The sequence below is a fragment of the Halichoerus grypus genome, chromosome 3 (assembly GCF_964656455.1).
Source record: "Halichoerus grypus chromosome 3, mHalGry1.hap1.1, whole genome shotgun sequence".
NCBI classification, from domain to species: Eukaryota; Metazoa; Chordata; class Mammalia; order Carnivora; family Phocidae; genus Halichoerus; species Halichoerus grypus.
In genome coordinates this window covers 125351023-125363090 of record NC_135714.1, presented here as the reverse complement: position 1 = coordinate 125363090, position 12068 = coordinate 125351023, and the positions used below count along the sequence as shown (strand labels likewise).

Sequence of the window (12068 nt, the reverse complement as noted above, 5' to 3'; positions counted from 1 at the left end):
CTTCTGTGGCTGGTTCACATTGATACGCCACAAAACCTGAAAAGAGGACATCACACAGTGCCAGGCAAACAATTCTTTGACCTACCCATTGGCTCCAAACATCCTGCTTTGCCTCATGAACAAACAACCCTCAGGCATCTTTCCTATTTTGGGTTAAATTCAGGCTGACAGTGGTTGATGGCATATGACCCAACTCAATTCACTTTTCTGCACATATAGAATACTTTCAGCTCAGAATTCTCACTACTTTGGATAACTGCATAATCACTCATTTTCAGCCACAGGATATGAGTGCCTAGAAAGGGAAATTGTCTCAATCTTCCCTATCTTGAAAAATACAGCATAGTAAAGAATTGTTAATGAATTCGTATGTGCAATTTGAGTTTTACCTTCACATCGTCTGTGTGCATGTGTGTGTGTGTGTGTAGGGGTGTGTGTGTGTGTGTCTGTGTGTGTGTGTGATTTTATGCATATTGTCCTTTTGTATGTATGGCTCTAGGAAAAAATTCTTAAACTTCCTGCTATATAATTTCTCCGTTAAAAATGGGACTCTGACACTAGCTCTGTCAGTTTCACTCAGATAGCTATATATTTTAATAAGCAGCAATGATAACATGAGCTTTATAAAGGAAATCTTGAGAAATCATTCTGAAAAGAAATTCCTACATTGATATATTTCATGCTCCAGCCTTGAAAAAAAATAATGTTTTAATTGCTCTTACATGGCTTTTCTTTCTGTCATTGATACCTTATAGGACTTCAGAGTGTCTTCATTACTTTTGGCATTGCTTTTTGGCAGGGTACAGACAGGTTGCAAACAAACCAGTAGATTGAACTTTGCCGTGGCCTTTCTCATCCCAAACTCCAGAAGTTGTATTATTTCTTCTGTGAACTGTAAGTGATCCAAAAATGGTTGTGTGACTTTTCAAGCACAGGATACATGTCCACAGAGTTCACTTCTACTGTTTTCTACTGAAACATAGGAGGACCAGAGCAGGGTACAAACAAGAACCAGCCTGAATTAACCTAGGGTGAGGAGCCACCCTGTAGTAAGGTTTCAAGTGAAGTGATTGGAAATATTTTTCCCTTTAGAGTACACTTGAAAGGAAGGGCAGAAATGGGCAAAGGCCAACCACTATGACTTAGCTGTGTCAAGAAGCACTCCAAAGCAAGAGAGAACAGCCCAGACAGTTTTAGCACCTTTGGTTTTCAGAACATAGTTGGATGTAATGTCAACATCAAGGAACTGACAGAATGAAGCTAACTGGTGTGAAAAAAAAATCCATCCCACTCCTTCTGAAGAAACTTCTAAATACCAGTTGTCTAAACCTATTGATAAGCATGGATGCATTATTAATGAAGCCAGTAGCCTGCCCCGTGCTACTCAGATGGTTCAAGCATTTAGGAGGAAATATTTCTGTGAAGTTTTGCACAAAATAATGACAGTGTCTGTCTTAAATGAAACAAATGGCTCTTGCAAGCTCTGGGGGAGCTGGGAGGACACAGCTGCTTTCTAGAGAAAGGCAGAGGGGCACCACCTGCTGAAGACAGGCAGGCAGGCATGCAGTGGCCCACTGAATATTGACTACTTAATAATTCAGGACAACAGGAACCCTGGCTCTTCAAACATGGCACTGTCCCTTCATCGTGGGCTTTTCATCACCCTAATGAGCTACTTGAAGAATTAGATACTAAAATGTCTTCTAGCAATTCTCAACAGACTGGGACTCAGTCGGCCACAATGACAAGTTCTCCTTTGCCACTAAAGGGTCCAATTGCTCATTTCATCTCTCTTTCTTCCTCTTTTTTCTCTTCCTCTCTCCCTCTTGCCTTCTCTTTCTTCATTTCTTAAGTCCTTCCATTTATGTCCTAAGAATGCTAGGTAAAATACTAAGGTAAAAAGAAGCTTTAGAATCACTTTCTCCATAAACTTCTAATCTATTAAAAGGACAAAAAAAGATACATGAGTGGTCTGCTTAGGCTCTTCCGAGAAGCCTTTGAAGAAGACTGTGTGCTCACAGAGGCTTTCCTAGGAGATTTCCAAAGCAAAGCTTGTAGAGGAAGTCAGCTTTCCTATCATGTTATGCAGAAGGAGATAAAATCTTGGGCCCAGCAGAACGATTCCAGCCAACTGGACTGCCCTTAGGTTGCCACACACGAAAGCTGATTCTTATGACTCATACAAATCATAACTACAGGAGGGGATTTGGGGTTTAATTGGTCCCACAAAACAAAAATGTTGGTAAAGTGATATTTTTATTTACTAGCTGAATTTTTACCAATTTGTCAAAATATTTATTTACCAATTTCTTTGGTGTTTTCCCCCATTTGTTTAATAAGGATTTATTGAACCCCATAGTGTGACAGGCATGAGTTTGGGTTCTGGGGACAGAATGGTGATCAAGACTGACCCCTGTTCTCATGAGTTTAATGCTCTCTTTGGGCATTTACATATAATAAACTATTAAACAAATATTTAAAGGCAGCGATTGCTCATTGTGTTAAGTGCTTTGGAGGATATAATAGGGTGTCGTGGGGAGAGTATTGGGGTTGGGAAAGGAGACTCCGGCAGACCAGAGTTGTGAGGACAGTCTTGTGAGGTGGCGTTTTAGCAGAGAAGAGGTCTGAAAATGAGAAGGAGCCAGCCAATGGAATAAGTCAGAGGACAGGCCTTTCCATGAAGGATGAAAGCAATTACAGGGATTCTGCAGTGTCCTGGGCCCTACCATGAAGCTCTATTGGTTGGGTCATAGCAAGTCCATGGGAGAGGGCATAAGATAAGGTCAGAAATGTTTATCTTCAAGTAGATATGTCCTTTCAGGATTACAGTAGGTGGCTTTTCCAATATCCATTCTTCCTTCATTCCTTACTAACAAAGTCATGATTTTATTCCAAACCATATTGTGCCTAAATAAAAGACTACATTTCTTGGTGGGTTTTTTTGCTTGTTTGTTTTGTTTTCTTTTGTTTTTTAACAGGTAAGGGTGGTTATTGAGATATAGGCAGAAGACATTAAGACGTTGGCAAGATTTCTGGGAAATCTCCTTAAGGGAATCGACGCAGCTAGAAGACATGATCTTTTGCCTTTCCTCGCCTTCTTTTTTTTTTTTTCTTGCCTGAATTGTGGTCGTTAGGCTAGAGCTCCAGCAGCCATGTTGCGCCATGTGTCAATCTTGAGAATAAAAGCTGTGAGTAAGAATGGTGCACAAATCTAGACAAGGCAGAGTCCCGGTTGACTAGGGTGACTCGGTGTTAGCCTTGAGTGCCTGGCCCCCAACTTTTTTCATATGGGAGAAAAATAAACCTCTGTCTTTTCTTAGCCAATTCAGTTTGGATTTTCTGTTGTATGCAGCTGAATGTGACTCTTTCAGAAACACCCTATCTGGTGTTCCTTTAGATTTTATCTTTTAGATTCAAATGTTAGTTATCGAAAGGGAATAAATATGAAATAGTTTAGTGGGAAAGGAGACATGGCTAAGATTAAAAAAAAAAAAGAAATAGAGATATTTTGAGAGGGAATTTCCAGTACTAATAATGTTCTTTGAAAAATATTTTCAGAGATGATTCATATATACATTTTTTTCATCCTTTTTAACATTTAAAATGAGACAACTTGAAAGATCTTACAAGTAGAGTAATGAAAACCTCAAAACATCCAAAAACCCAAGAGGGACTTTGTCAATTCTGAAATCCCACTCTTTTGAGTTTAATGTATCATCATTACTTGTTATACCTATCCTTTTGAGGGGAATTAAAATAGGTCAGTTACTCATATTTACCTTTTACCAAATAATTCCAAAAATTAGTTGTATAAAATTGTTTTTGAAAATCAGTGGGTGTTTTTGGCTATGTCTTCCTTCTGTTAATATTAAGCACTGTGTTTCCTTTTGGGACTCATGAGTCCATGTTGTTATATCTGAGACATCATCATATTTACATTCTTACGAAATCATCCACATTAGAACGGCCTGTTGACTCGTTTTCCATTTTCATTTGGTTAAAAGTAAAAGTGTAAAGGAGGAAACATGGTTGTTCTCCTTTAGTTGCCATTATTTGCCAAATAGGCATTTTAGTTATTTTACTGTTAACTTGCTTATTGTTAAAGTCTGACAAATAGCAATGATTTTAGAGATTTTTATGAAAATTCTGATATAGAAAACCTTTGACTTATTTACCAGTTTTGTTTAATAAGTGGAATTATCCTTTGTCTCTTAAGTCATACAATTTATTTGCTGAAAGGAGGTGAAGGGAGGGTATCAATTAAATGTTGTTTAAAAATTGAAAACCTCATACTAAGAGAAATACCCCAAACAATCAGAAGTATGGTTGTGAAGGTGACAGACCTATATACAACTAACCTTGGTGCAAACTATGATGGGATTCATACTCTAAATAAAGTGGTGCTGAAACTCAACAATAAGGTAATTCTAATATGGGACTCGAAGAAGCCTTCTGGGATGAGGTGGCATTTGAGGGGAAAGACAGGAAAGATTTTGAAAGTCTGCAGATTGTCAGGAAGGCTTTCCACAGAGAGAAGAGCATGAGCAGGAACCCAGTGGTGTGGCTGTGTCTAGTAAGCTCGGGAGAACAAGGAGGGTTAGATTCTGGGAGGCAAGAGTTGGGAGAGTGGATGTGGTTTGGGACAGTACGTGACTCTTGTTCTTCCAAGCCTCATCTTATGAAGGATACAGAAGTGAAACAAGTGCCTAAATGAGTGACAATTAGGGGAGGTAGAGTGAAAGAGGAAATAAGATGTTGGGAGAGAAAACAGCCGAAGTTGGACCCTGTTCAGATAGGCTGCCAGGCATTTCAGTGACATTGAAACTGAGACGTGAAAGAGTCCAGTCATGTTACATTTGGCAAAGAGCACTTCAGGCAGAGGCAGCAGGGTGTGGTGTGTTTAAGGGGCTGCCAGTGTGTCTGAGAGCAGTTGAGTGTGCGAAGGGGAGTGGCAGGAGGTAAAGTAGGAGGAGTATGCAGGAATCAGATCATCTCCAGCCTCCTGTGCCATGTAAGGAAATTGGATTTTATTCTGAGTGCCCAGGGAAACCATGGAAAGGATTTATGCAAGGAAGTGGCATGGCTTGGTTTACAATTTATGAGATCATCAACTGATACATGGAGAATAGATTGGGGAGGAAGCAAAGAGACTGGAGGCCATTGCAGGTATCCAAGTGAGATATGGCGGTGGTTTAGTCTGGGAGGCGAGGGATGGGATGCAGTGGATTTGAGAAATACGTAGGAGGTAGAATCAAAAAGATTCATTACTGACTGGATGTTGGGTCAGGACAGTGGAGAGGGAGCAATCAAATACGACTCCTTTAAAGTCTCATAACTAAAGTTTTAGTGAAATTCCTACAGTCACCGTATTCAGAAAGAGGTTATAAAAGAAGTTGGAATTCTCTACAGTTTTCAAGATTCCTGTTCTACTTACAGAGTATAGAATAATAGAAATAGGTAGTGATTCCAATGTTATAAAAGTCAGACCTATTTAAATCATAGTCTCACTCCTTAAGGACCCACCACACTATAAGGAACTCACTTTTTAAATAAATTAATCTTTCTTAAAATCTGAAAGTGGATGCCTTAAAATAAATGTAATACTCTGTGGTAGTTGTAGGTTAATTTTTGGATTTTTCTTGCAACACTTTGGACAGTCTTTGTTTCAATTATGTTTTCCTGTTTGTTTGGACAGTTTATAGCTTAATCTCTTTTTTTATAGTGTTAATAATGAAATATTCATCCCCCATGATGGTGGTAGACAGATTCAGTTGAATGATTGAATACCTCAAAACTAATTTTAACCATTTAATTATTTTTCCTACAGACTCTGACCAGATTTGTTAGGGCAAAGGGCAAAGAAGACGGATTTGTGACCCTCCTCAATTTTGCACTTGATTTGGTGAGAATGATGCTTTGAGCCATCCCAAAAGGAGTAGGAAAGAAGTCATATTGTTTGAACGCCACGAAGTCACCTGTGTAATTGGTAATTGGCTAAACTCTATTTTCAAATAGTCTATATACTACTACCTTATGCATGACAGATTTTTAAATATCTCAGAAGCCATATATATATTTTTGTTTCTAAATTTCAAAACAAAAGTTTTCAGAGCTCAAGTAGATGAGAAGATCAGTAATATTTTTCTTGACTACTGCTGTTCCACCACATAGAAAGAAGAATTCCTTATGAAAGATGTATTTTTAAGTGTCTTTCAAAGAAGTTTGGATTTGGGCTCCTGGTGGTGCCCAAGAAGTGAAATGAACCATAAATGAGACACATCAAAAGTAACTTACAAAGAATTTTTTTAATATTAAAGTGATGAATCAGAGCTCAAATTAACAAGTAAAGGAGTCTGCCTATAATGAAAATCTTTTTCCAACATAACACTTCATTATAAAGGGAGTTTTTCTATAATAGAAGCAAGTGTAATTACATTTTTATATATAATTAGGACATTATTATCATTTCACCATATCAAAGTTCATTATGAGACATCTCCGATACATTTTTCATAGAGCAAAAATAAAAAGAGAACAGGAGTCCTTCAATTAGACTCATATAAGGACATCCACAGAGACTGAGGAAGCTGATCAAACAGCTTACTTAGCCCAAAAGGGACCAGGTAGAACCCACGTTGCTTTTATGACACAGAAGTTGCTTTTCTTTTTGTATCCCGCATAATTTCTAATTATAGTTTTTCACCCCATCCTATTCAACCACAAGAAATTAAAGGTGCAACATTCTCAGCTGGAACCCAACTTTCTCCAGCATTTCAAGCTGCTGTCCCACAGCTCCTTGGTGTTTACCGGGCTTGGCATAATTCTTATCCTGCCTAACACAAACACCTGTCACACTGGAGGGAATCTGCAGACTGCTCTGTTTCACCAGTTTTATAAAAAATAACCAAGGTACACTTCTTCCCCCACCCCCACCACTGTGTAACCTATTTGGAAGATACTTAAGTAGCTTCTAAAGCGTAAGAAAGTGACATATTAGGAAACAGATATAAAACAGATTATATAACATGAAAAATCTGTCATGTGTCAAGATTTATAAGTGTGTGTGCAAATAAATTTTGATGTGTTGAAGTTAGTCTATTAACATGTTCAAAGTCAATTAAAACAAAATGCATTTTATGCATGATTTTACAATGAATTGTTGCTTCTGGTGCAGATGAAAGGATGATGATAGCATGATTTCAGGACCTGACTTTTAGTAGTCCAAACGCAGAATTTCAGAATTTCTGCTTTTCAGCTTCAGACCCCTCATTAAAGCAACGCCCCCAGGAATTTATCATGGCTGTTCAGTTTGGTTTTAGCATCTTTAGCCTCTGCTCTACCTGCAACATGTGTGGGATGTGTCAGAGAAGGGTTTCTTTCAGTCCCCTAATGAGATTACTGGAAGGTCAGCAGTGGGAGCTGAGGTGAGCTTCTGCCTTGTACAGACCAGAAACAGACGCACAACTCCCCCACCCCCTCCCCAGGACTGGAACTGGGGTCCCGGACTCCATGACCAGAGACCTCTCTGCTCTATCCCATTCTGATGGCATCTGTCATGTTTCTCTACAATTCCCACAGTTCCAAACAAGAAATTTTTTAAAAAGTAAAGGATCTCTACTGCACGAAGTAACTTATCTTTATTTTAGGATGTGTGTGTGTGCGCGCGTGCACGCACGCGTGTATGTTTTATGGTATACCATCAAACTCTCCACCCTTTTTTTTGGACAGCAGATTGGTGTGAATGGATATATGTAAGCAAATAAAATACATGTAAGCTATCTCCAAAATGATGATTCAGAGGATATTTCAAGAGTTTCAGGTTTATAATTTTATATACCAGTTATTATTATGATATTACATAAATATCACAAGTGAATTTTATAATTAATAGAATTTATATAAATAGGCAATTTATATATGTCAGTTTTACCTGGGCTGTAGAGATCCTTTTATTCTCTGTGTTTTGGGCTCTTTCTGGTGCATATTATTTCTCATAATATCCCCATAGATCCTATCAAAACGCTGAAGATTCCAAAGAACCAAGTCATTTATGGCACAGATGGATTTGAAATAATGCTTTTATCATTTAAATCAGTGACGCTGCTTCTCAAAGTAGTGATAACTCATAGATATCAAAATTGTGATTAACTTGTTTGACCATTCACTTGTATAGCTGTAAGTATAGTTGTTTAGACAGAGAATCCTGTTAAAAAATAACTTGTCTCCCTAATCTCTTAAACCAAATGTAGTGATCAGTAATTTTTTACTGTACTTATGTTCCTGCCTGTAATCCTGCCATTGATTGTATCATTGCTGTTTTATGGATTAAGTCTTTATTAAAAATAGCAGCCAGTATTTCTATACTCAGGTAGGGCTTCTGCTTATTCCTTTTGAATATTTGTAAGATTTGGTTGTGAATGTTAGAATTTTCTATGAGAAATTATTATAATCAGATGTTTTTTTCTTATACTAAAATGCTAAATATTAAGATGATAGTAAATTTACGATGATAGTTTCTGTTAGTGATTCTTAAAGTAAGAGGGAAAATCTGGTAAAATGCCTTCTCATTTTTTGCCTTCTAAATTTAAAATCTCTAAATTAGCAGAGAGATGTCACATTTCCTTCTATTAACCTAAAAAAATCATCTTTCGGGTACATGATTTAAATATTGCATGTTAAAAGTCTACACACTACCTCCTTTTCTTTTTAGCTAACACAAAATTCAGCCTGTTGAAAGCAAGCAGTGGAAGGGTGAGCAAATCAAGATTGGATTAATTTTATTAAGCCTTTATGATGTCATCAAACTGTAACTCCTGGCCTATCTCACAATAAATCAATGCTTTGACGGAAAATAAATACGTTTATATCGCGGACACTAAGTGTCATCCAGCTGTTGCTGAAGCTGGCAGTCCAAGTTTCAAGGCTGCCTCAAATGAAATCGGCCTGTCAGCGAGGTGCTTTGCACAAAAGCGTGTGTGTTTGGTTGTAATTGGTTTTGCATGCTCTGAGTTTTTAAGATTCACGTGCTGTGTATACATTCACATGCCTTTGTTTACATATGTTTCTTCCATTTGACTGTAGATCCTTTGAGGGAAGGAAATCTATTTGCCACTTTATTTATACCTCTTCCTGGTCCCTGGTAAAGAGCTCTGCCTACCATAGGTCTTCAGTAAATATTATTGATTCATTTTCTAACTGCTGATCACCATTACATTTTGGGGTGTGGTTTTTTTTTTTTTTTTTGATTGTTTGTTTTATTTTAGTTCCGTGGTACCACTATCTCCCAAATAAGCTGAAAACGTCTTTCTTTCCAGAATATAGGAGTGCTGGTAGGGAAGCCTGGGCCTGAAGGACTGTAATGTATTATCATGTCCCCACTGCATTTGTGATAAATACATGCTAAGGTTTCAGATGTCTTCCCACGGAAATGTCATGTATGTGCTTCTTATTTACAGCAGAGGTATCTTTTCACAAATCAAAGAACGTACAGGCTTTTTCACTTTGCTTTTGGAATACAGGGCTGGGTGAAGCACCTCTTTTAGCCTATCAAAGGACTGATCACACGTTCAGAGTCTGAAGTTATGTGGATTCATATTTAATTATGTTGGCCAATTATTTTGCTACACTCACAGAAGGGGGAGTTGGTGACATAGAAGAGAATTCCCAGACCACATAAACTATTGCTATCCCTCCTAGCCATCACTCCTGTACTAGCTACATAAGTCCTGTATCCTTTTTTTTTTTTTTTGTAATGAAACTTTCATCTGTGAAAAGAATGGCATTAATATAAAGTGCAACAGAAGGAAGCTGCGTTTGGCATCGAGCAATATGCCGGAAGTGCTTGCAATTTAGAAGTGCATTTTTTTGCTTCTCCAGAGGGAAACTTTCTTGATCTCATTGTGTTTACAGTAAAAAACTCTAGACATGTTTTTACAACCTTGACTCCAAATTGGACTGATTTATTGTACTTGAGAATGGGAACTCTGCTCTTTTTAACCTTTAGCTCCTTGAGGTTAATATTAATAATTATTTTCCACATAGAATGTGTGTATTATATTTGTGTTTCCTTCTATACATGGTGGTTGTTATTGGGACAATATTCAAGGTGAAAGTAAAAGGGGGCTTTGTGGGTGCCTGGGTGGCTCAGGCGTTAAGCATCTGCCTTTGGCTCAGGTCATGACCCCCGGGTCCTGGGATCGAGCCCCACATTGGGCTCCCTGCTCCACGGGAAGCCTACTTCTCCTTCTCCCACTCCCCCTGCTTGTGTTCCCTCTCTTGCTGTGTCTCTCTCTGTCAAATAAATAAATAAAAATTTTTAAAAAAGGGGGGGAGCTTTGCAACACTTTTAATGGAGAGACTAATTCTCAAGCTCGTATACTATTTTCTTGTGCAAGAAAAATAGAAATGAGTGATAAAATTAAGTATCTAAATTTCTTCTCTTTATTAACATTTCTGGCCCTAGGTAAGGGGCAATTTATCAAAGACCGCAATCTTGTTTTAAGGTTTCATTTGTGGTCTTCATGTGTATTAAGATAGACTAAATCCTGTCATAAGTCTCCCAGTGAACCTCTTCACTCCATACTTCTCCAGAAAGCTAGGCAGACAGCGGTGAACTGTCATTCGCAGGAGTGGGCCTTTTCATTTGACTGTACAAAGATTCATACTTAAAGTTTTCCTTCCGTGACACCTGTTCTTAAAAAGCTGTCTCCCCAACTCTCTGCCTCAGCCTGCATGTACCTGGCGGTCCTCGAGCTGCCCACTCACTCCTGCCCGCACGCTCGCTTTCTCTGAGTCGGACGCTTGCCGACTGACCACAGTGCGACGAGCTGCTCCCGCGGAGCTCTCACCCTGGCGGAAAAGCTCACAAGAAGAGCACAGACATGAGGTTAAGGCTCTCGTTATTTCAGAAGCAGGCTGTACTTGCTATTCCTACGTCCTCCTCCAGGAGAGGGCTGTTGCGGGGAGACCTGCCTCGGCTTGAAACGCCGCAGCGGAAGTGGCTGGGGTCGACAGCAGCCCTTCTTCGTGAGAAGACACAGCCCCAGCTCTGATGCAGGGGTGACGCGTCTCAGGGGCCGCCTGGACAGCTGTCACGGCCAGCTCATCGCTTGTCTCTCCTGACCTCTTTTGACCTCATTTCATCCATAAGTAATGTCTAAAGTTTCATCCAGTGGATGATGCTTCCACTTCGATAATGTAATTATTAGGGTCCTGCAGTCCACCAGTTGGCCAGATGAGCAGGAAGCTCAATCTCTTCCAGACGCCCTTGGCGCCTGACAGATGGTTGCGTCAGTCGTGTTTAAGACAAGAGTGTGCGCCTGTTCCCTTTTAGGTCCCTTTAAACTGTACCAGCCAAGTAGAGTGTGAGAAGGAAGGCCCAAACAGCAAGACTGGATATGATGCTCAAAAACAACTCAGAGAAAATAAAGAGAAGATAATATTAAAAGGACACAATGCAGACTGGGGGGTGGATATGTTTGGGGCATTGTCCATGAAACTGGTCTCAGCAATATCTTTTTCTATTCATTCTGGTCCCTTTACCTTAAACCCAAGATCCCATTCTCTCATATAGCACTTTGGTGTGATTAAGAAAAAGCCTCCCTCAGGTTCCTCAAAAAGTTGAAAACAGAGCTACCCTACAACCCAGGAATTGCACTACTGGGTATTTACCCCAAAGATACAAATGTAGGGACCCGAAAGGGTATGTGCACCCTGATGTTTATAGCGGCAATGTCCACAATAGCCAAACTGTGGAAAGAGTCAAGGTGTCCATCGACAGATGAAAGGATAAAGAAGATGTGGTATATATATACAATGGAATATTATGCAGCCATCAAAAGGAATGAAATCTTGCCTTTCGCAACGATGTGGATGGAACTGGAGGGTATTATGCTGAGCGAAATAAGTCAATCAGAGAAAGACATGTATCATATGATCTCACTGATATGAGGAATTCTTAATCTCACAAAACAAACTGAGGGTTGCTGGAGTGGTGGGGGGTGGGAGGTATGCAGTGGCTGGGTGATAGACATTGGGGAGGGTATATGCTATGGTGAGCGCTGTGAATT

The 12068-nt window shown here is 39.3% G+C and overlaps 1 long non-coding RNA gene across 24 annotated transcripts in view; it reads left to right on the top strand.

The window, feature by feature from the left end:
* LOC144381380 (uncharacterized) overlaps positions 1 to 12068 on the top strand; it is a 340649-nt gene that overhangs the window by 272231 nt on the left and 56350 nt on the right. For all 24 annotated transcript variants that reach the window (XR_013446496.1, XR_013446486.1, XR_013446495.1 and 21 more), the window contains one exon: positions 5828 to 5986. This is a non-coding gene — a long non-coding RNA (uncharacterized LOC144381380). The remainder of the gene's footprint in view (positions 1 to 5827; positions 5987 to 12068) is intronic.